Here is a 21568-nt window from a genome sequence, read left to right as displayed (position 1 = left end):
TGATGGACGTATATGCAATGCACGGGGAAAAAAACCTCCTAAAGAGGGAAAAAATGCCCCGGCGGTCCTAGTGTGTCCACACACATCACTACCACATGTATATGGTAACAAATTCCCCCTGGAGTGATGCGGTGAACGAGAGCTGGCACATGAGTAAAGGGAAGTGCCATGTCATGAGGACATGATCAGTCCACAAAGGGGAGTATGCCCAAAGCTTTGTGGAAAACTTCAAGCTTCTCACGCATGTGTCTAGTAGCATTTGTGCTACCCTTTTTGGACACCTTAGTTGCTTCATTGTTCTTTTTTTAGCACTTCAATATTGCTCTCATTATGAGATGTTCGTGGCAAATAGACTAAGAGACTAAAGCCTAATCATAGCCGTAGATCATGATAGAAATGAGTGGAGTATAGACAATCACTAGGAGTCTAGGACTAATAAGAAATGATCCTACATTAACCTAAGGTTAAGGCCAATTACCCATGATTAGCACACATAAAACTATATTTCTAATGAGTTTAATATTCACAAAGCAAAGTGTTGAAACTTCATGTATACCTACCTTTTGAAAATGAAAAGAACCATAGCTTAGAATGAAAATCACTTAATCCAAGCAAACAAGGAGTGAAGAGATAAAAAAGAGCATAGCATGGAAGGATTTCACCTATTGAGCTCTTATGGGCATACTTGAGCAAAGCATCCACTCTTGCGCAGAGGCTCCTTTATTCATTTTATTTGCAAGCCAAACTTCTTGAAGCTAAGTGTTAACAAACACAAGCTACAAAATCCATTTATTGAAAGCCAAGATCCTAACCAAGAGCCAATGCAATGTCAATGATACTTTTAAAAGTGAAGCTCACATGTTAAGAAGAGCTTATCTTTTAGTGTAAAAGAGATCTCGATCAATCCAAGCATTCATGTAAAAAAGAAAGACAGAGATTTTACCATGAAGTGCACAATTCTCTTCTCTCAATAATCAAGGATAACTCCAAAGTGCAAATCAAAAACGTATGTATGCCTTGATTAAATGATGAGACAGATCGTAATAGTCGGATTTTGCAATTCATAGAAATGCATGTGAAAATTGATGTCAAACTTTAATGCATGAAATAAGTTCTCCCTCTAGCCAAGCACCAAAATCCCATAATTTAATGCTTTCATGCACAAACCGTTAATGAATATGCATGAAGTGGACTCTTGTAATACATACTTGGTGGCAAATATGGAAAAGAACGGGATAGAGTTTTTCATGAAGAGCTCTTTGCCATTTTACCCCTTCCATTGGTAATCCCATCTCATGGGAGTGAATATTGTAACCCGTTTGCTCTTTGTCTAGTGATATGAGTTTTTCAAGGCTAAACTGAGATGCAATTTCCTCAATTCAAACCACCATATGCTGAAGGCTAAGTGTGGAGCTAGTTTTTAGGTTTTGATATGCTCTAGGTGAATTTAAATCACTGATATGAGCTCCAGCGGGGTGGGAACCTCTTGCTACTTTTTTTTTTCAAAAAAGATTGTTTTTCACTTTTTTCTTAAATTCTTTTTCTGCTCAGCAACGTGCAGGTTGTTGTTGTGATAGATCGGAAGCTAGTGGAGATGCAGGCAATGGAGATAACGATAGAGAATGGGCCCAAGGAGAGAGCTGAGGAGGAGCACCGGAGCCGTGTAAGCGGGCAAGAATGGAAGATTTTATTTCTCTCTACATAATTGAGGTTGATGAGTCATGGCTGGTGCAACGCAAGGCTAAGCCTTGATGCCTATGATCAAAACAATCCACATTACCATTGAACTAGGTAATGTGGGTGTTGTCTCGAGTCTCAGCTTGCAATGGAGAGCTTGGTGCTCGCCTGCATACAAAGTACGCCTCAAAGATAAAGCAACACCTGCACGATTATTTCGAGTTACCTAGGGTAATGAAACTCGAGGTCTTACAGACTATAAAAGTGGCACATGTGTGTGTGTGTGTGTGTGTGTGTGTGTGTGTGTGTGTGTGTGTGTGTGTGTGTGTGTGAGAGAGAGAGAGAGAGAGAGAGAGAGAGAGAGAGATCTTGTCAGTTGTTTGTGTATGTTGCTTTTGCAACTATGGTTATTGGGCATGGCATGGGTCAGCATAGGACAGGTTCACGGTAGGGAATGGGGTCAGTGGCTACAATCAAGGCGGTAAGTGGAAGCAAGAAATAGCTAGGTAGCAGTAATGATGCAAATTTAGCGTTTCTGAAAAAAGGGTGCGTGTGGTGCTTTTCTTGCTCTCATCAAATGTAGACAGCACGCAGATGCATCAAGAAATGGCAAGCAAAATGCGAGGCTCATGCTACAAAGCTACCAAGAGGGATTGGGGTACAGAGTCCATTGTGTGTGGTTGCTCATTGGAAACTAGCTCCATTGGAATTGTGTGTAGGGGCAAAGACAAAGTCTTGTCATTTACAAGCTGAAAAAGGAGCTGGTTAGTGCAATCCATGAGAACGTGAGCAAATTGACAACGAGATTTGGGAGCATCTACAAATCGACTTACAAAACTCTATTTCAACAAGTCGTAAAGGTTCATCATTTGCATTCAAATCTCCATGTCTATGTGTTTTGCTTGGATTGCACAACTAGACTCGGGGCAGGGTAAGACTTTCGTTCCTTATAATTTTTGAGGAGACACAATGTCGACTCTTCACCATACTTGGATATGGAACTTTTGTATGACGTGCACTATTTATGGTCTATAATTTGTTTTCATTTCCTCATTGCATGACGAAAAGATTAACTCCTCACATGGTTTTCCTATAGCTTGACAAAATAAGTTGCACACTCGGATGATATGTCTACTCAATGACCAAGTGTGGGCTTGCATTAGTGTGATGGTGGAAGTATTGTCATTCCACCTGGTGACACACATCCCGGCCAACATAATATGCATCAAGGTGAGTTAATGGCATGGTGGGCCAAGGCAATCACAACAGGCGTTGTATGTTGGATTGAGCATGAGTAGTGTGGTGAGCACTAATTTATCCTGTTATAAATCCACAGCATGCACATAGGAAAAAAGGTAGCTCATGTCGAAGGCCTAGAATTGTGGTGTGTGTGTGTGTGTGTGTGTGTGTGTGTGTGTGTGTGTGTGTGTGTGTGTGTGTGTGTGTGTGTGTGTGTGTGTGTGTTGATTGGGTCCACTCGGCCAAGGCAGACACTATTACTCAAGAGACAGTGAGGGAGTTATGAGGGTATGGGGCCATGGCGAAGGATGAGGGAGAAGCATTGTGCAGAGGCAGGGGTGAGGGTTGTGGGGAGAGGGCAAGGCGACAATCAAGGCTAGCTTGGTGGGTCTTGATCCTCACTAAACAAAAATTCCCTTGGGCGGGGGGTCATTCCCACATAGCATTGAGCAAGAAAGATTGCGATATTTTTGTATGAAATGCATCTTTTAAAGAACATGTAAATGGTCAAATACCAATGCTATCAATAAGAATGGACATATTCATCTGGAAATCAATGCTCTTTATGAAAATATAACATAACTTGAAGTGTCAAACATTCCCAGCTTTTATTGATCAAAATCTGCTCAATTGTGTATTTGTTATTAGCATTGTATGTTTAATCCTTTCATTCATGTCCCACAACATCCCAAGACTCGACTTGAGGTAGCTTGAATTTGATTAATTTTAAGCTATAGCACCTCTTGGTTTTTAATGCCATTGCATCGTTATAATTTTCATTGGTGATCATGCAAGGTATAACTCTCTCCAAGAATTGGTCAATCTTTTACATGGTTATGCTCAATCATCCAATCTTGCATGGTTAATCTTTTACATGGTTATGCTCAATCATCCAATCTTGCATTTCAATGCTATACATATTCAAAAAATATGTCAAATTTTATCCACATTATCACTCAATCCTTATTCATATCGCTCCAATTTGATGATTTTCTTGAAAAAACACATTGGACCTTGAATCGAAAGAAACGCGCGTAGTAAGGTTGCTTCAAGTTTATTAAGATGCATACACATTGAATGAGTGCGCAAATTTGCCTTAGTCAATTCAATTTTGATTCTCAATCATTGCAACATAATTTGCTCATATTCAATAGTCCTCATCATCCAAAATTAATTGGATTTGTCATTAGGTTTGCATAGCTATTCATGAATGAATTTCGTAATAGTTATGGACACAAATGCATGCAACATCGCCATGTTCATCACATTGATCAATCATTAACATGGCAAAAAAACTCTCCTTAATTGAGCATCAATTGAGTGATCTATCTCAATCTTCAAAGCCAATTTGTGATACACATCAAGTATTTGCCCGATTCATCATCGTAATTGGGAAAAAATACCAATTATTTATTCACATGTTGGATTACACATGCCATTGATTGGCATACACACCCAAATTTAGGCCAAAAATTTTATGCAACCTATCTATCTCCTTAACATTGCAATGTCAAATTGCACACTTGATGAAACATAAACGAATGCATGCATGCTCAATTTCTAAAAAATTAGCACTAATTTGACCCAATCAAGCAATGCACACACTCAAAAATTAAGTACAAAAGCTCAATTTGGCTCAATTGGCAATGCAATTAGGTCTATCCCTAATGCTTGCGCACATATTTCATGCACATTTTACAATCAAGGAGCATTTAGGTGTCCCAATCAAATCATTGAATCAAGTGGTCTTCAATTTGGCACGCAAACTCAAGTTTTGCCCAATTTTTTGACATAGGCCTATCCAATGATTGAATTAGTTTAACATATACATCAATTACATGATTGCATAATCACATATCATCAATTTGTTCCATTTCTATGCATGCACACACTCAAGATTAGGTGCACACACACTTGAATTTTACGACAGTTTTTGTCCTCTATGGTGCATTACACACACAATGATCTTTCTGCACACACATGAATTCTTGATAATAATTAAGCATTATCTTGTCACACACAAGGTTTATTAGTCAAAATTGAACATCATTTTTACTCCAATTCATTCAAATTAGGCACAAAATGAAGGTGACTTGATTTTTACACCTAATTTTAGAAAATGATCATCACACATTGGAGTAACATTAAGCAATCAAGAATTCAATTGCGCAAGTTAGTACACTTACATTATCAACGTATTCCAAGCTATTTCTTTCTCCACACGATGGCACATCATTGCGCACACACGTGTGTGTATCTCCAATTTGGCCCAAAAATTGACCATTTAATGGCCAAAACTTACCACTCAAATCAAAAGATTAGGCATGGATTAGCACAAAGAAACTTGATAAAAGTGTTGATTCCACCTCTTATAAGGGGATTAAACATACATTACACATCAAAGGTTAGTGGTTAGGTTAGCAAAATTAGTCAAATATTAGTAGAAATTAGTGATGTTAACATGAAATTAGTCAAAATCAACATGGAAATGAAGCAAAATTAGTAAAGGTTAGTATCCAGATTCGTATCTGTTTAACATTGAAATGGTTCCAAGGTGGAGTGAAGAGGTCATCCCTCTACTCACTATCAGATTATTACAGGTAGAAAGACAACCATCAATCATCCATCAAACAAGAAATCTCCAGCTTTTAATTGGACGACTTTACAAGAAAGGTAAGGACGAGAGTTTGAGACTATATGTACAGCCGAACGAGAATAAATACTACCTGAAACTAGCTCATATACAACACACGAGGTTTCATAATGGAAAAACACACAAACATACCAAAGATTAATGAGACTTGGGGTCTACTAGCAAATCACGGAGAGCGATGTCCATAATTATGTAAAATCATGTGAAGCCTATAAAAAGCAACCGCCAGTCGAACATGCCACCCTCTTTAGAGTAATGGGAGCACCAAATGGAGTATTTACATAGTTGAGTACTTAAAAGCCAAGACCTTCCCAGAGGGATGGAGTAAGACAAGAATGAGAATTGTAGAAGAAGAAGCAAATCACTATTTGCTAATTTCAAACCAACTGTACAGGCAAAGAAAGCACTATTAATTATGATTGTGTGCTACTGAAAGTGAATATTTCTCCATCCTAGAACAAGCACACTCTGGCCAGCCAGGTGAACAATTTTTTGTTGATAAAACTACAAAGCTAGTACTTCATGCATGAATATGGTGGCCAACACTGTTCAGAGACGTGGATCCATATGTAAAACGGTGTGAAATTCCATTACGAACGATGATTGGAGTATGAGCCTTTGCAAAGTGAGGCATAGATTTTATAGGCTACATCATACCTCCTGCATACAGGACGCACGCACAATACATCATAGTAGCCACAGATTATTTGACCAAAAGGGTGGAGTGAAAGCAACACAAAAAAACAATGCACGGACTACAACACGGTTCCTCTTTGAAAATATCTTTATCAGATTCAGTCTACCCACCATTGAAATTGTGAGCGATAGAGGAACACACTTTGTAAACAATGTCATTGAAAGCTTACTCGATAAATTCATGGTGACTCATCGCAAATCAGCACTTATCCACCCCCAAGCTAAAGACAAGCCGAGAGTACCAATAAAATCTTATGCACTGCGCCCACCAAAATAGTGAGTGATTGAAGAACTGATTGGGACCAAAATCTACACTCAAGATTCTACACTCAGGATTATGGGCTTACAGAGTAGCATTTAAAACTTCCATAGGAACCATTCCATTTAACCTTGTATTCAGGATTGCGATTCTACCCATGGAATTCTTAATTAACACGCTTCAAGTCGCAACACAGTTAGGATGGACAGGACACGAACTATCTAAAAGACTAGACATCTTGGAGCAACTAGATGAAACTAGAATAAGGGCGGTAGCAGGAATATATGCTCAAAAACAACAAATGAAAGCTTTCCTTGATCCACATGTAATTAGCAAGGAGTCCCAAAACGGGGATTAAGTTTTGGTGTATACCCTAAAGAAACACTCCAAAAAACACAAAAATCGAGGAATGGGGCCTTTTGTAATACATGATATATGGCAAAGTGGTGCTATCAAGCTTGCAGCACTGGCAGGTGAGGAGATGCCTAATTGGATAAGTGGGTGCAGGTTAAAAAAAATTCTTCACAAACTATCTAAAAAACTAGACATCTTGGAGCAACTAGATGAAACTAGGATAAGGGCGGTAGCAGGAATATATGCTCAAAAACGACAAATGAAATCTTTCCATGATCCACATGTAATTAGCAAGGAGTTCCAAAAAGGGGATTACGTTTTGGTGTATATCCTAACGAAGCACTCCAAAAAACACAAAAATCGAGGGATGGGGCCTTTTGTAATACATGATATATGGCAAAGTGGTGATATCAAGCTTGCAACATTGGTAGGTGAGGAGATGTCTAATTGGATAAGTGGGTGCAAGTTTTAAAAAAATCTTCTTCCATTCACACCAAAAGCGCTCCAAACAATTCATGCAGCAGACCAGCGACGAAGAAATAGAGCCAATGCTATTCACGAAGATCAGGCTAAAGAAGATGCTAGGATCAGAATATTAAAGCAAAAGGAACAAGCAAACCTTCAGGGAAATTGGCGACATAACAAAGGCATCAATCCTCCTTCAATAGCATCAATTCAAACGGAGCCTACATAGTTAGGTGGCATAGATCTACGAACATTGCTTCAACTTCATGATGGTACCACCAAGCGTGTATTAGTTAACACTGGGCATGAGCAAATGTTTTTAATTACTCCACATTTTTTAAACTTGACAAGGGAACCTCTAACACCAAATACTATTGGGTTCAAGGTGGCCAACCAAGGAGCAATGAACAACCTAGGACATGTCAATTTACCAATAACTGTTTATGGAAATTTTTATCGTCATCAGTTTCATGTAGTTGCGGATACAGACCTTAATGAAGCAGTCATTCTGGGAGTGCCATGGATGTGCACTTATAAAACCACACCAAATTGGCAGAATGACACCTTACAACTCATGTTAGATGACAAATCTTTCGCCACACCATTTGCACAGTCAGATTACCTATGGAACTTCTTCGACCAACCCCTGAACCAATATCACAATGTTCTACAAAGGTGATCGGGAAAATAGGGTCAAAAGATCCATTATGCAAACCCATCCGAAGAAAATATGGATACCCAAACAACGTTGTACTGAAATTCAACCTACACCACACCAACCAATACCAAACCCAACCCATACCCAAACAAAAAAAGCTACAACTTTTGTCAAGACAATAAAGCCAATACAATCAAACCAACAACAACCAAAATAAGTCATTTAGAAATGGAAACCAAAAGCAATTCGTCAATTGGATGATTCGAAGTCAAAATACACATCAAAGCAATTTCAGTGGCATTCAAAAAAGAGCCCTCAATCTAAAGACAATGCAGTGTTAAAACTACGAGGTTTCACTGTCAAAGACAGAGCGTGTCTTCTTCAACTTCTTTTGTTTGGACCACAAAGCTTAAAACTTACTTCATCATCAACAATTCCTGAACATATGGTTCAGAACCCACATCTTGCACCGCATTTTGTTACCCCATGCATATCTTCCATTCGCATCCTAGAGCCACAATATACGGCTATGCATAGACACTTACTTCATACCCATGCACTTTGACACATGTTCGTCCGGGATGACTCACTATGGGAAGGGGGGAAATTAGTAGCAAGATAATCATCATTTTGTATATACTATTTTCTTTTATCAGTTTTCCAAAGCTTCTTAGCTCTTAACAGGCATAACCATGAGCCATATTGACACCGTTCATGAAAAATAAGATGCCAGGCTGAGAATATTATATATGAGTGATTACAATAATTTTGGCAAAATTTTGACCAAAAATAATAATTGTGGATAAATTTCTTTTATTTCTAAACACTAAAAAACTAAAAAGGATAAATAATCAACAAAAATTAATAAGTCGAGCAAGTAAATTCGAAATTGACTTCTGAAAGCAAATGCCGAATCTTCAAAGCAAGGGCTTCAAACATGGCAAATATGAAAAGGTTCGGCACAGGATGGATTTTGAGCCAACTTTTGAAGGATCAAAAGTGCACATTAAAGGTCATTGGTCGATCAAATATCCGAATGAAGAACCGTTCGAACCACAGGTGATATGAATAAGAAGATATGAGCAATGGAGGTAAGTATGAATGGGGCATTTCGAGTAGGTAGGGAACATATAATCAAAATGGGGCAAGTTAATCTCATTTGCATTCACTAAGAGAGAGAGAGAGAGATCTAGAAAATCTTAGAGAATCCTACCGTGTTTTTGCCTGTTGCGACCACTACAATAGATCTTACTCCACCAGATCTGACAGGTATGATCATTAACCCTACAAAAACATTTGTATAAGCTCCACACTGAACCAGCAACACCAAACAACATATCAAATCAAAATCAAGACAAAAATTTTGCAAGTTGTCAAAGCTAATTGGGGAGTCCAAAACTTGCCCAAAACCAAAATCCTCTCTTCAGTAGACCCCTGACATCTGGCAGAATTACCCCATGCAAAAACAATTGTAACACGATTTGGAACATGGATCGTGATCCATGTTCCCAAAACCCTAAAACCAATAAAATATGGGCAGTGAGTTCCTCATAAGCCCAGGAGCAAACTCTACTAATTGAAATTGTAAAACGTTTCCCAACATGGATCGCGATCCATGTACCTTGATGACAAAAACAGGGCAGAGGTAGACCCCTGGCTGGAGGAGGCAAAAGGATAATTGACCATGCAAGTTAGGCACAAAAGGGATCTTAAAATCATTAAAACCAAGTGATTTGGTACTTTTAGTCTGCAAAGGGTCATTTTTTATTTAATCAAGGCTAAAATGGTCTTACTTCCAAAAAACTCTATGGAATATGACTGGGAAGGGAACATGAAGCTAATTCACTAACCAGAGCAGCAATTGGAACTTCCATTGGCTTCATTCAAAAGCAGTACAAAGCAAAAGGGAATCTGAAAGTGTGTAAAACCCAAAGATCAAGAGAAGCAACACTAAAGGTCAAAATAGGGGTAAAGCAAAGCAAAGGGATACCTATAAAGTTGTGAAAATTGCATGCATCAATTTCCACCTTGAGATAAATCGAGAAATTGATGAAATTTGGTGGGGAGTTCTCATGTATAAATCATTAGGAGTCAATGAACTATCAGATATCAGTCAAGGTAAGTGCTCAAAATTGGATCCAACAAATAGATATGATCAAGACGAGACAAACATGACCATAAACTGAAAAATTGAGTAAACACAAGAAAAACAAGTCCAAACTTGAAAAGATTCCACTAGTGTGCTAGGAAAACCTATAGGAACATGTGTGCAAAAGGGTGTTCCAATATCCTTCTACACATGGATCGCGATTCATGTACCTTTTTGTCTAAACATGTGTTAACCCTCACGGCTCACGGACACCCTATCACCTACGAGGGACGTTCTAACCTACGGCGGACATTGTATTATTTATTTGGTAGTCAGTACCGGGCTTGTCGGTCCAATAGGAAAAGGGTAAGAGTGATCGCCGATGAGAGGCGCACTCTAACTGGAACATTCAAGGGATTAGTTGGCTAAGCATGGGCGCCCAAGTGTGAATGGGGTGAGCTCATATAAAAGTCAACTAAACCTAAAATTCACTCATTCTCTCATTTGTGCAATAGAAGAGTGCTCTTGCTCCATCTCCATCTCCATCTCCATCTTCTTCTCCTTCACCTCCTTGTGTATGTGTGTATGTGTGTGTGAGAGAGAGAGAGAGGGAGAGAGTGTGTGCGATCGAGCATTACGACGACGGCACGACGGCGGCAAAGCGGTTGAGCACGACGAAGCGGCGGCTCCTTCTTCTTCGCGGCGAGGAATCCTCCACGAAGCAAGCATAGAGCGGTGAGTGACACACCATCACCTTCTTTGAGCTTACTAGTTTAGGCTTGTTGTATGCTTGTAGCCATTTGTGGCTCGCACATGGTGTATCGGCAAGTTCCTTGCATTGACACGTGCGACATACACGCACATTTTTGGCATCGTTGCCGGGGAATGCCATACATGAAGCTTGAGTAGCACTCTGTGCTTCTCCGTGGTGCAATTTCTATTGTAGGAAAGGTAAGGAAGGAGTGTGTGTGTGTTGAGAAGAGGGATTTGGTGTTCTACTGTATGTTTTTTTTGTTAATGGAGTTTTCAAAGGTTTTGTGTTTATTCTCTGTGTATTAAGGTAGTTAGTTTTCTTTGTTAATAGAGATTTCAAAGGTTCTGTGTTTATTCTCTGTGTATTAAGGTAGTTAGTTTTCTGTGTACATTAAGTAGGAAGTAGATTAGTGAGAGTTGATAGAGTGTGTTAGTGTGTAAGATTAGGTATATTAGTTAGAAGTAGGTAGATAGAGTGTGTGTGTGCTCTCGCGCAGGCTGCGGCAACCTTATCCTTTTTTTTAAATAAAAAAATAAAAAAAATTTAAAGGTAGGACTGGGATCAGGAATATCTCCCAGACCCAAGCCCAAGCCCAAACCCAAGCTCACGCTCAGGCCTAGGCCTCAATCGCCTTTTAAAAAAACGAATTTTAGCTTCACACGTAGCTAAAAATTGATTTTTGAGGACCAACGGAACGTCAGATGCCCGAAAATTGTGCTATAAAGCACACAGCGACCCTCTAAGTGATACGCTCGTTTCGAGCTATCACACACTTTAATAAAAAAAAATCAAACATTAAAAAACATTCAAAAAACATCAAAAACAAGAAAAAATCAAGTTGAAAACGGGGTGCAAAACACCCACAAAACAAAGCAAGTAACCTTTGAGGGTACTTGCTGACACTTGTAGGGCACCCAAAGCACATGTATCTACGCTCTGGTCGTGTGCTAGAGTCCGAACAACTAGCTAGTGCTTCGATTTAGGGGGGTACTCACTATCCTTCCATGCTAGGGTCTACGCCCTCGATGGGGACCCAAGGTAGTGCAACCCAAGACCCAAATATAGCGGCTAGCAACTCTTCCTCTGACTACGATATTATAGAAGAGCATCTTACACAAAGCCCCGGGGGAACAAATGAAACCGTACCTAGCTGGGCCCAACAACCTGGAACTAGTGTTTTTAGCCGTTTGATGGAAACTTTTAGTAGAGCTACGCGCTCTGAACCTACAGCTAGTGAAGTAAACGAAGGGGGTGGGAAGTAGAATCACCATTCACATCTCCTGTAGACCCCACACTCCCTCAGAGTGTCCACGTGGACATTCTACCTACCTCATTTAATGAGGGCCCTACCAAGCTACCACCTTCCAAAGTCGCCTCTAAGGTAGCGGTGACTAAAAGTCAAAACACGGGAAGCAACATTGCAATTTCTGAACTGGATTTCTGACTCTGTTAGATCTGCGTGGTCCTGGGTCACTCCTTTTCCCTCTAGCATCTTCTTGTACTTTCCTTACACCAGGTGTCCTGACAGCCGGAATTCCAAATTCCTCATCAAGACTTTGTTCAGAACCATCTGAATCCATGTCTACATGTGAAAACCCTGATGATGCATCAGCCATAAAGGGAGGTTCATCTACCTTTTCCTTTCCTTTTCGTGATACATTCCCTGTACCTGCTGGTGGAGTAACCTGCGTACGTAGTCTACCATTCCATGGCTTCTCAACAGAGCCACGAGAAGAGGACTCTTGTGGTCCACTCAAAACCTGTGACTGTGGCCTCACATTTTGTACAACCACATCATCTTTACATCAGCCCCAATAGTGCCATGTGCATTACTGTACCAGCTGCTCATTTCATCAAAGACTACATCTCTGCTCACTCGTAATTCTCGTGTAGTAGGATTGTAGCACCTGTACCCCTTTTGTTCAAGGGAATATCCCACAAGAATACATTTCTTTGCTTTAGGATCCAATTTCCTACGCAACTCATTTGGTACATGCACGTAAGCTATGCAGCCAAACACTTTCAAGTGTGCCAAATCAGGCTTTGTACCTGTAAACTTTTCCTCAGGTGTTACATCATGCACCGCAGCTATAGGTGTCCTGTTCATAATGTACACAACTGTATTTACAGCTTCAGCCCAAAAATGATGAGGCATGTTCTTCTCATTCATCAATGCACGTGCAACCTCTGCAATGTGCCTGTTTTTCCTTTCTGCGACCCCATTCTGCTGTGGACTATATCTGCATGTAAACTGCCTGCGTATACCATGCATTCGCAGAAAATCTGAAAAATCATTGGAGAAGTACTCTCCCCCTCCATCTGACCTCAATGTCTTGATTTGCATATCTGTCTCCTTCTCAATCATGACTTTGAAGTCCTGAAAGTGACCAAACACTTCACTTTTGTTACGCATGAAGTAGACCCATACTTTCCTTGTATGGTCATCAATGAAAGAGACATAATACCTGCAACCATGTATACTTGCAGTATCGGTTGGACCCCAAACATCTGTGTGCACCACCTCAAGTGGCTTTTTACATACATTGTGCTCATGTGGAAATGAGCCCTTTGACTATTTTCCAAACTGGCATGCTGCACACACTTTATGCATACCATCCACCTTGAATTTGGGCAAACCTTTTACAATCTGTTTTGATTGCATGTTGCGCAATCTCTGCTCATTGACATGGCCAATGCGTTTGTGCCAAATGTCAACATCAGCCACAACACCTGTGCCCTGTGCAAATAATGCAGCTTTTACCTCAGGCATATCTACATTCAGCGTAAACATTCTACCCACACATTTGCCCTCTGTGATCAGCTTACAGCCATTCTGAAAATCTTCTACATAACAGCCATTTGGATTGAAGCGAACCTGCAAACCCTACTCAACCATTTGTCCAATAGAAACAAGATTCTTTGTAATGTTTAGGACATGAAGTACATCTGCTAAGTACTTTGATTTCCCACTCTTCGTATTTAGAGGTATGTCCCCTACATGAGCAATGGGGTGAGCTGTGTCATCTCCTGTCTGTACATAGCCTGACACATCTAGTTTGCCCATATCTCTAAATCACTCTCCATGAGACGTCATGTGATTAGAGGTACCTGAATCCACATACCAAACATCATCTTGGGTGGAATTCTCTGCAAACATTGTATTCATTACATGCTGCATAACAAACATGCGCTCGTTTTTGCTGTCATCTGCATCTTTGCTAGTAGATGCATAGTTGCCCTGTTCTCTCTTTCCACTTGATTTTCCCTTTGGACAGTCATGTGACATGTGACCTCTTTCACCACAAGTCCAACATTCTCTGCTATCTGCAATATGTTGTTGCCTGCTTGATCCTGCACCACGACCTCTTTGACTCCCCCTGCCTTGAGACTGGTTTCCCCTACCACCTGTATTGATTTGATTTGATTGACCTTCTTGAAATTGGCCCCTGCAACCACTTGGGCCTCGACCACGACCTCTACCTCTACCTCTGTTGGAGTTAGAATAGAAGGCCTGTTCAGACCTATTTCTACCATGAGAAGAAGACGTGTCAAGACCAAGGTTCTTCTCCTCAAGAATAAGCATAGAAATCAAATCTTGGAACACGGGGATGTCGTCTCTTGTATTCATGGAAGACCTGAAATGTACATACTCATCTCCTAGACCATCCAAGCATGCACGGACAATGTCATCGTCTTCCACTGAGACTTTAATAGATCCAAGAGCCTCAATGATACTCTTGATCTTCAAAGCATAATCATTGATGGAGAGGTTGTTCCTCATAACCTGATTTAGCTCCGACTTTAGTTGAAGCTTTCTGGCCTTGGTGTTTACCTCGAACACTCTGCCTAAGTTTTTCCATGCAATGGCGGGGGTTTCAGCATCTTGTAGATAGACCATCATGCCATCTGTGATGCTCATAGAAAGCCAATACATCACTTTGCTCTGGCCTTGTTGCCAGTCCCTCAAATCTTTCCTTTATTTTGGCTATAGCATTTGCCTCGGGAATCTCTGGTTTCTTTTCATTGTCTCCTTCTACATAGTCCCAATAACCTTTTCCTTTTAGGAAATTTGTTATTCTGAACTTCCATGCAGGGTAGTTATTTTTCTCAAGCTTCTCAGTAACAATTTGACTGAAACCGTCAAACATCTTGAAGCACTAAGACAAAATAGCTGCAATCTGCAAAAACCTGCAAATCTGTTGAACCTGCTATCGTGGTACCTGTAACGCTTTCTACATCAACGAGTGTCCACAATCAAGCGTACATACAACCGTTGTACTTGTACAATAAATCTCTGTGTACTGCACTTTGGAGACCTGTTCAGAAACTTGTAAGAAAAACCTCTAAAATCTGGTCGTGGATTGCGAACGAAGGGATTGTGATGCTCTTGCTCTCTTAGCCTCTCTTGCCTGCACCAGGGCTCTGATACCATGTAAAGAAAGAGGATGCAAGAGAGCTACACAAGACAAGCACAAAGCACACAGAGATGGAAAGCTTCTTCTTCTTCTCACAGGAAAGAGAGTACAAAATGACTAAATGCTAAAACTGAAAAGTAGCACATATGTACATGCGGTCACTAAGTGTGAACTCGCTAGAAGCGTACTAGGTTGGCACTATAAGTGTAGTCCAGCTGTAGAATCACTGGCAGAGATCCTCCGTGTCAGTCACCTAACGCGCCAGTGAGTAAATATCGTAAGCGGCCAAGACCCGTAGTGGATGCCAGCTCAAGATGTAGAGCTCGACATCTCAACATAGAAAACTTGCCATCACCAATTGCGGAAAAAAATGCCTTCCCCTACTCAAGAGTCAGCTAATCCAGAGGTTGAGAAGGAGAGAAAGGAATGCACCATGGATTCTCTTGAATAAACGACAAACAAAGTGTTGTCACCAAAGCAGACAATTTAAGAAGATGAGACAGCAATACCAAAGATTAGCACAACTCCAGCGGCTCATGAAGCACAAATAACAGAAGAAACAATGACAATTGAGGTTGGCACTTTTGATCAAGGTCAAAAAGGTCAACAAAAGCCAAGGTCTCCTCATTTGTAGGCTGCGGTAGATGAAGGGGCACAATTGATCAGGCCTTCTGACATTGACGCACATTTGGACCAGATCAAGCTCCAATTTCAATGTCAAAGAGCACTCTACAACCTGCACAAATTAGAGTTGGAGGACACAAAGAAGAAGACAGCCAAAGCGGCCAAAAACAATCTGGAACTGCAAAACAAATCGAGGAGTTACAGAAAGTACAATTACAACTCTAGTCATAATTACAGAAAGAACAAGAAAATGTCGCCTATTACTACAAGGAAGTTCAAGCATTCAATGAATCAAACACAAATTTGCAGGTAGAGCAGCAGAGACTAGAGGAAGAGCTAACCAAAGAGAGGCAACATAATGAAAAGCTTGGAGAGTCATATGCAGTGGTGAGCAAGACTCTTACATAGCTTTTAGCCTTTTAAGAGATGCCAAGTTCAATAAGTACGTCAGCTAAACCAACCTCGCTGACAAAAGAGGTCCAAGATCTAAAGAATGCCCTTGCTCAAGAGCAGTACGACAAGCAAATCATAACAGCCGGGCATAGACCTTTACAAAAAGCTAAAGATAAAGAGATTGAAGAACACAACGCAGACGAAGCAAGCCCAGCCAGTCCCTATAGAAGTCACACAAATATAAGGACAGGGACAGTTCACGTTTGAAACTCACCATGCAGATATAAACACACAAACACAATGCATGAGTTTGAAGACCCGCCATTACATCAATCTTTGACACTACAAAAGATGAAATTTAACGGTGGATATCAGAAGTCAGGGATCCTTCACACAAAGGATATCTACAACACAAACTCAAGGTGTTGGATTCCACTGCTTTCTCATGATCACAGCTGATGAAGTGGTGAAGAATCTAGGGCATGAAATGTTCGCATTTCCATTGATGAGGTAGGCGGCTCTCTTATGGAAAAGAAAAATGTTGCCTATCATCGAGCCCAAACACAAAGGCGATTACAAGGGTGTTCCTATAACTACTATACAAGTACAAACAATCATCAAGAATCAACCAACCTGGAGAAGGAAATGGTTTCAACAGCGTCCAACATATGAAACCTATTACAGAAATGCTCCACAACATCTTCGGATCGACTTGACCTATCATCCCATCAATAGAAGGCGATGCTGGGATAGCTTCTATTCCTGGCAAAGTAGGAGACCAACTGTTCTCAATTACCCAGTCATAACCAAGCCAAGCAAACCTTCTCCCCTCAAAAAAGTATATGATTCCCACGGTCAAAGAAGTCATCAACATGATGAAGGAAGTACCAAATCTTGCATGCCAGATGCTTGTAAAGATTGCATGCTAATCACCTGCATAACGGCCTTCAATGATATTGAAGCAGTGGAGCATCCTTGGTAGGTATTTGTGGAAGGAACAAGAGGACTATATTGGAATATGGAAACAGAAGTTCCCAGCAAAAACATCATCATGGGATTATATGCAGGAGTCATGTTTTTGCCCTCACACTACATGCAAACCTTTGAGGGGGCATTCATGACAGGATTCTTTGAAGTTGACTCCTCCACATTTAATTCCATGACCAAGGATTTACCAGCTCGGCATATCGCATATCATAGTACTCTCAACAATAACCCTTTCAGAGAGCTGGCAAACAAGATTATGGAACTCAAGACAAGGGCAGATAAATTCAGACGACTCACAGGGATGCTGGAAAAAAGAATGATAAACTACTAAAGGCAACAATCAAATGCTGCACAAGGACGTGCAATGAATAGGAAGGGGCAAATGTTTGGTGGATACAGTGGACTGTCACCTAAAAGCCGGATACACGCCAAACTTTGTTGTATTCAATCATTTTTTCAAAAGAAGCCGTGTAATTCTACTATTGATGATTCTCAAATTGTAATATAGTTTACCATTCTCTATTACCCACTCATAACCTACAAGCATTGTAAGTGGCCGTGGGAAAGGGTCTCAAGTTTTTAAGTCAAAACCCTTAGTTTTGAGGGAGACATTATCATTATCTTTGGGATTTATTTGACGTCAACTAAGAGTTGTACTTCTGCTACAAGTTGTAATCAACCTTTCTCCTTGTCTGGTAATCAGAATTTGATTCCGAATAACACATTGTGTTCCTTGTCTCTTGCTCTTTAATCTAAGTGTAATCATTCTCAATTCTGTTGTGGTTTGCGACGTCTTGTCTATGAGCTAAATGCGCTGATTAGAGGTCTTAAATGGTTATTTTTTGATGTTTTGACCTTGGAAGAGTGTTTCTCAGCTTGAAGGGAACCTTTTCGTGTAGTTATGTTTCAATTTTCTATACATTTTTTTGGGATGGATCATGATTTATGTACCTTCCCAAATGATTTCAAAACTTGGTAGGTTTATGCCCTTAGGTGTTGTAACACCTCTCCTTACGTTTCTTGCATTCCAAATTCGTTTGGATACCAAAAAGGCGTGATGACCTAGAGCAGTGAGATTGGACATAGGCTAATGTTTTGACTAGGAAGTGGTTGATTTTCTATTGTAGATGTATGAACAATTCTTTAGGTTCACTTCTTTGAAATTGACAATCTCATTGAGTCTTCGTGCCCCATCCCAAGTCACTTCCTTGTGTATTGACATTATGTTTGTACCACATAGTTATGTTGTAGACGTCCGTCGTGGTGACCCGCTAACAGGTACAGATGAACTTTGCTCCCTTTTGGGCTAGTTCATACAATGGGAGAGCCTTCATTGCAAAGAAATGAATCTATGATATAAATTCATGTACACCAAGAATGACATGAGTTTAGACACATTTGTTGGAACTGAAGGTTAGATGAATTTCAATCCCTTTTGGGCCAATTCATACAATGGGAAAGCCTTTGTTTCAAACATATGAATGAATGTGCAATAGAAATTGATGTGCCGTAGGAATGAGTTAAGTTTAGACACATTCATTGGTGCTCACGCTTGTTGCACACAAAAAAAATTATTCGATCATTTCAATGTCATTTTTAGAGACAATATGACCTAGAAGTTGATCCTTCTAGACCAGAAAGAGTGATTTAAAGGGGTTTCGACAAATCCACTTTTCCTTGCATCTCTCAAATAACATTTTCAAAAATAGGAGATGCATATCCTCTGTGGATAATACTGTGAAATCGTCCACAAAGATAGCCAGGATTTTGTGTAAGAACTCATTGGATATCTCCATCATACAATGTTGAAATGTAGCTGGAGCATTACACAATCCGAATGGCATGACTAGGTACATAAATGCTCCCCATTCAGTGATGAAGGCTGTCTTTGCTCTATCTTTTGGTGCAATTTTAAGCTAATTATAGCCATCCATGAAGCTATACATTTTGTGACCAGCTATTTTGTTCAACATCATATATGTGAATGAGAGTGGGAATGGGTCCTTGATTGTCTGGGCATTCAACTTTCGATAGTCAACACACACCCTCATCTTCCCGTTCATCTTTGATACAACCACTATTTGAAATAATTAATTATTGCTTGCTATCCTTGTAATGCTTGCTTGTAGAAGGTTGTCAATCTCCTCTTTGACCTTCTTGGCATACTTAGGATTCATTCTATATCATTCGAGCCTTACTAATCTTGCATCAGGCTTAAGTAGTATCTTATGCTGGCACAACTCTAGATCTAGATCGACGCCTTTTTGGTATGTGTGTTCCCAAGCAAATACATCTTTGCACTTTTGAAAGAGTTTCTTGGCTTTTTCCTTGATCACCAATGTCAGATGCTTATTGATTTTGATCATTTTGGGATTCTCCACTGAACTCAGATTCCACTCTTCAATTTCTTGGTCATTTGGAAATAAGTAGTTTGGTCCATTTCCTTTTCTTTTTGCCAGTGAACTCGGCTTTCTTGTCAGTATTTAGATCCTTGGGGCATATTTAATTGAATGGATTCCCTAATTTAGTCAACCCTACTTCCATGTCTATCCCTTTGGTGCTTTGATCATGATTCTCTGTATTGGCTTGCCATAAACTACTTTTGACTAGAATCCTTTATGGCATGTGGTGATTGAGCTAGGGTTCTACCATCTAGAGTTACTAGCCCCTCACCTAGATTGGACTCACTAAAATTATCTAGATATAGTTGTATTTGCCTCTCAGCTTAATCCTTATCCATCAACATTGCATTGAAATCAATCTATGCTATCTGAAATATGTTCATAGATGCGAGCATACGCTCGATCTTCTTTGTCCTATACTTCTTGCAGATCTCCTCTAGTCTCATGGCTTTCTTCCAGCTCCTAGTGTTGTTGGTCTTTATATGAAAATCCAAATTGGGCCCTTGAATGGTCAACATCATACATGTATAGCTGTGAATGGATCTTGCACTCCTAAGCCATGGTCTACCCAATAGCATACTATCTACTCCTTGCATATCCAACACTAGAAAATTGGTTTTGAACTTTTCCTTTTCCACTTTAATTTGTAAGATTTCCTCCAACCCAGTGGACTGGACAACTTGTTGGTCAGTCATTCTTATCTTGGATGGAACTTGTTTCATTTCTTAAATGTTGAGTTTGTCCTTGACATGCTCTCCCAACATATTTACACTTACCCTACCATCACTTGATAATGGCTCCCATTGCTTCTTGATCTTATAATCTACTTGGATGACATTTATTTCATTATCTTTGATGAAAAACAAGTCCATGGCCATTGCTTCAATTGCTTCTCGATCTTATAATCTACTTGGATGACAATTACTTCATTATCTTTGATCGAAAACAAGTCCATGGTAATTGCTTCAATTGCTTGATTCCTCTTCCTTTAGATAAATTTTACATCCTTTGGTGGGTCTGCTTGATATCTTCTGCACTCATCAACCTCCGTAGCTTTGCCCTTAGCTTTCCATGTAGCCTGTGGCTTTTCCCATCTTTGAGCCTCTTCAGTCTGCTTTGTTTCTTGCTCACGCTCATTTGATAGATCCTTGATCACCACTCCAACGCTTTTGGTAATAACTCTCACTAGAACTGGTTCAACTGGATTTGCTTCAGATCCTAAAGGAGTACGAGCGGAAGTGCGATGCGAGAGAGAGTGCGAAAAGAAGAGCACGACGATATGGTGAACTCGCTCTCTGTAATGTGTAGAGCATAGTGAGTTCTTATTAGGTTTTTACAAAAGAATATGTGTACATACCTGGCGGCCCGCCCACTTACCTGGGCGACTACATTGGGCTTTATACCCCAACAATCTCCCACTTAAAGTCTAATGTGGTACTTTAAGTGTGAGAGAAGCTACTATACAAGCTAATATACAAGAGATGTAGAGAAGTGATGTACTACCTTACACCTAACTGCTTGCAAAAATGCGCAAAGCTCTTTGAGGGAAGTCCTTTTGTAAGTAGATCAGCAGGATTTTCTGTGGTGTGAATTTTGACAAGTTGAAGTTGCTTATCCTCGAGCATTTCCCTGATGAAATGATACTTCACATCCACATGCTTTGTCTTTGAGTAATAAACTGGATTGCGAGCCAATTGTATAGCACTTTGACTATCACAACATAACACAGGCGTCTCTTCTTTGATTCCCAAATCTGCTACTAGTCGATTAAGCCAAATTGATTCTTTGCATGCCTCTGATGCTGCAACATATTCAGCCTCTGTAGTAGACTGAGTAACACAATCTTGTAATCTAGAACGCCATGATACTGCTCCACCAGCCAATGTAAAGACATACCCGGACG

Source organism: Adiantum capillus-veneris, chromosome 15 (genome assembly GCF_014529385.1).
Source record: "Adiantum capillus-veneris isolate H3 chromosome 15, ASM1452938v2, whole genome shotgun sequence".
Classification (NCBI taxonomy): domain Eukaryota; kingdom Viridiplantae; phylum Streptophyta; class Polypodiopsida; order Polypodiales; family Pteridaceae; genus Adiantum; species Adiantum capillus-veneris.
Note: the sequence above shows the minus strand (reverse complement) of the source record.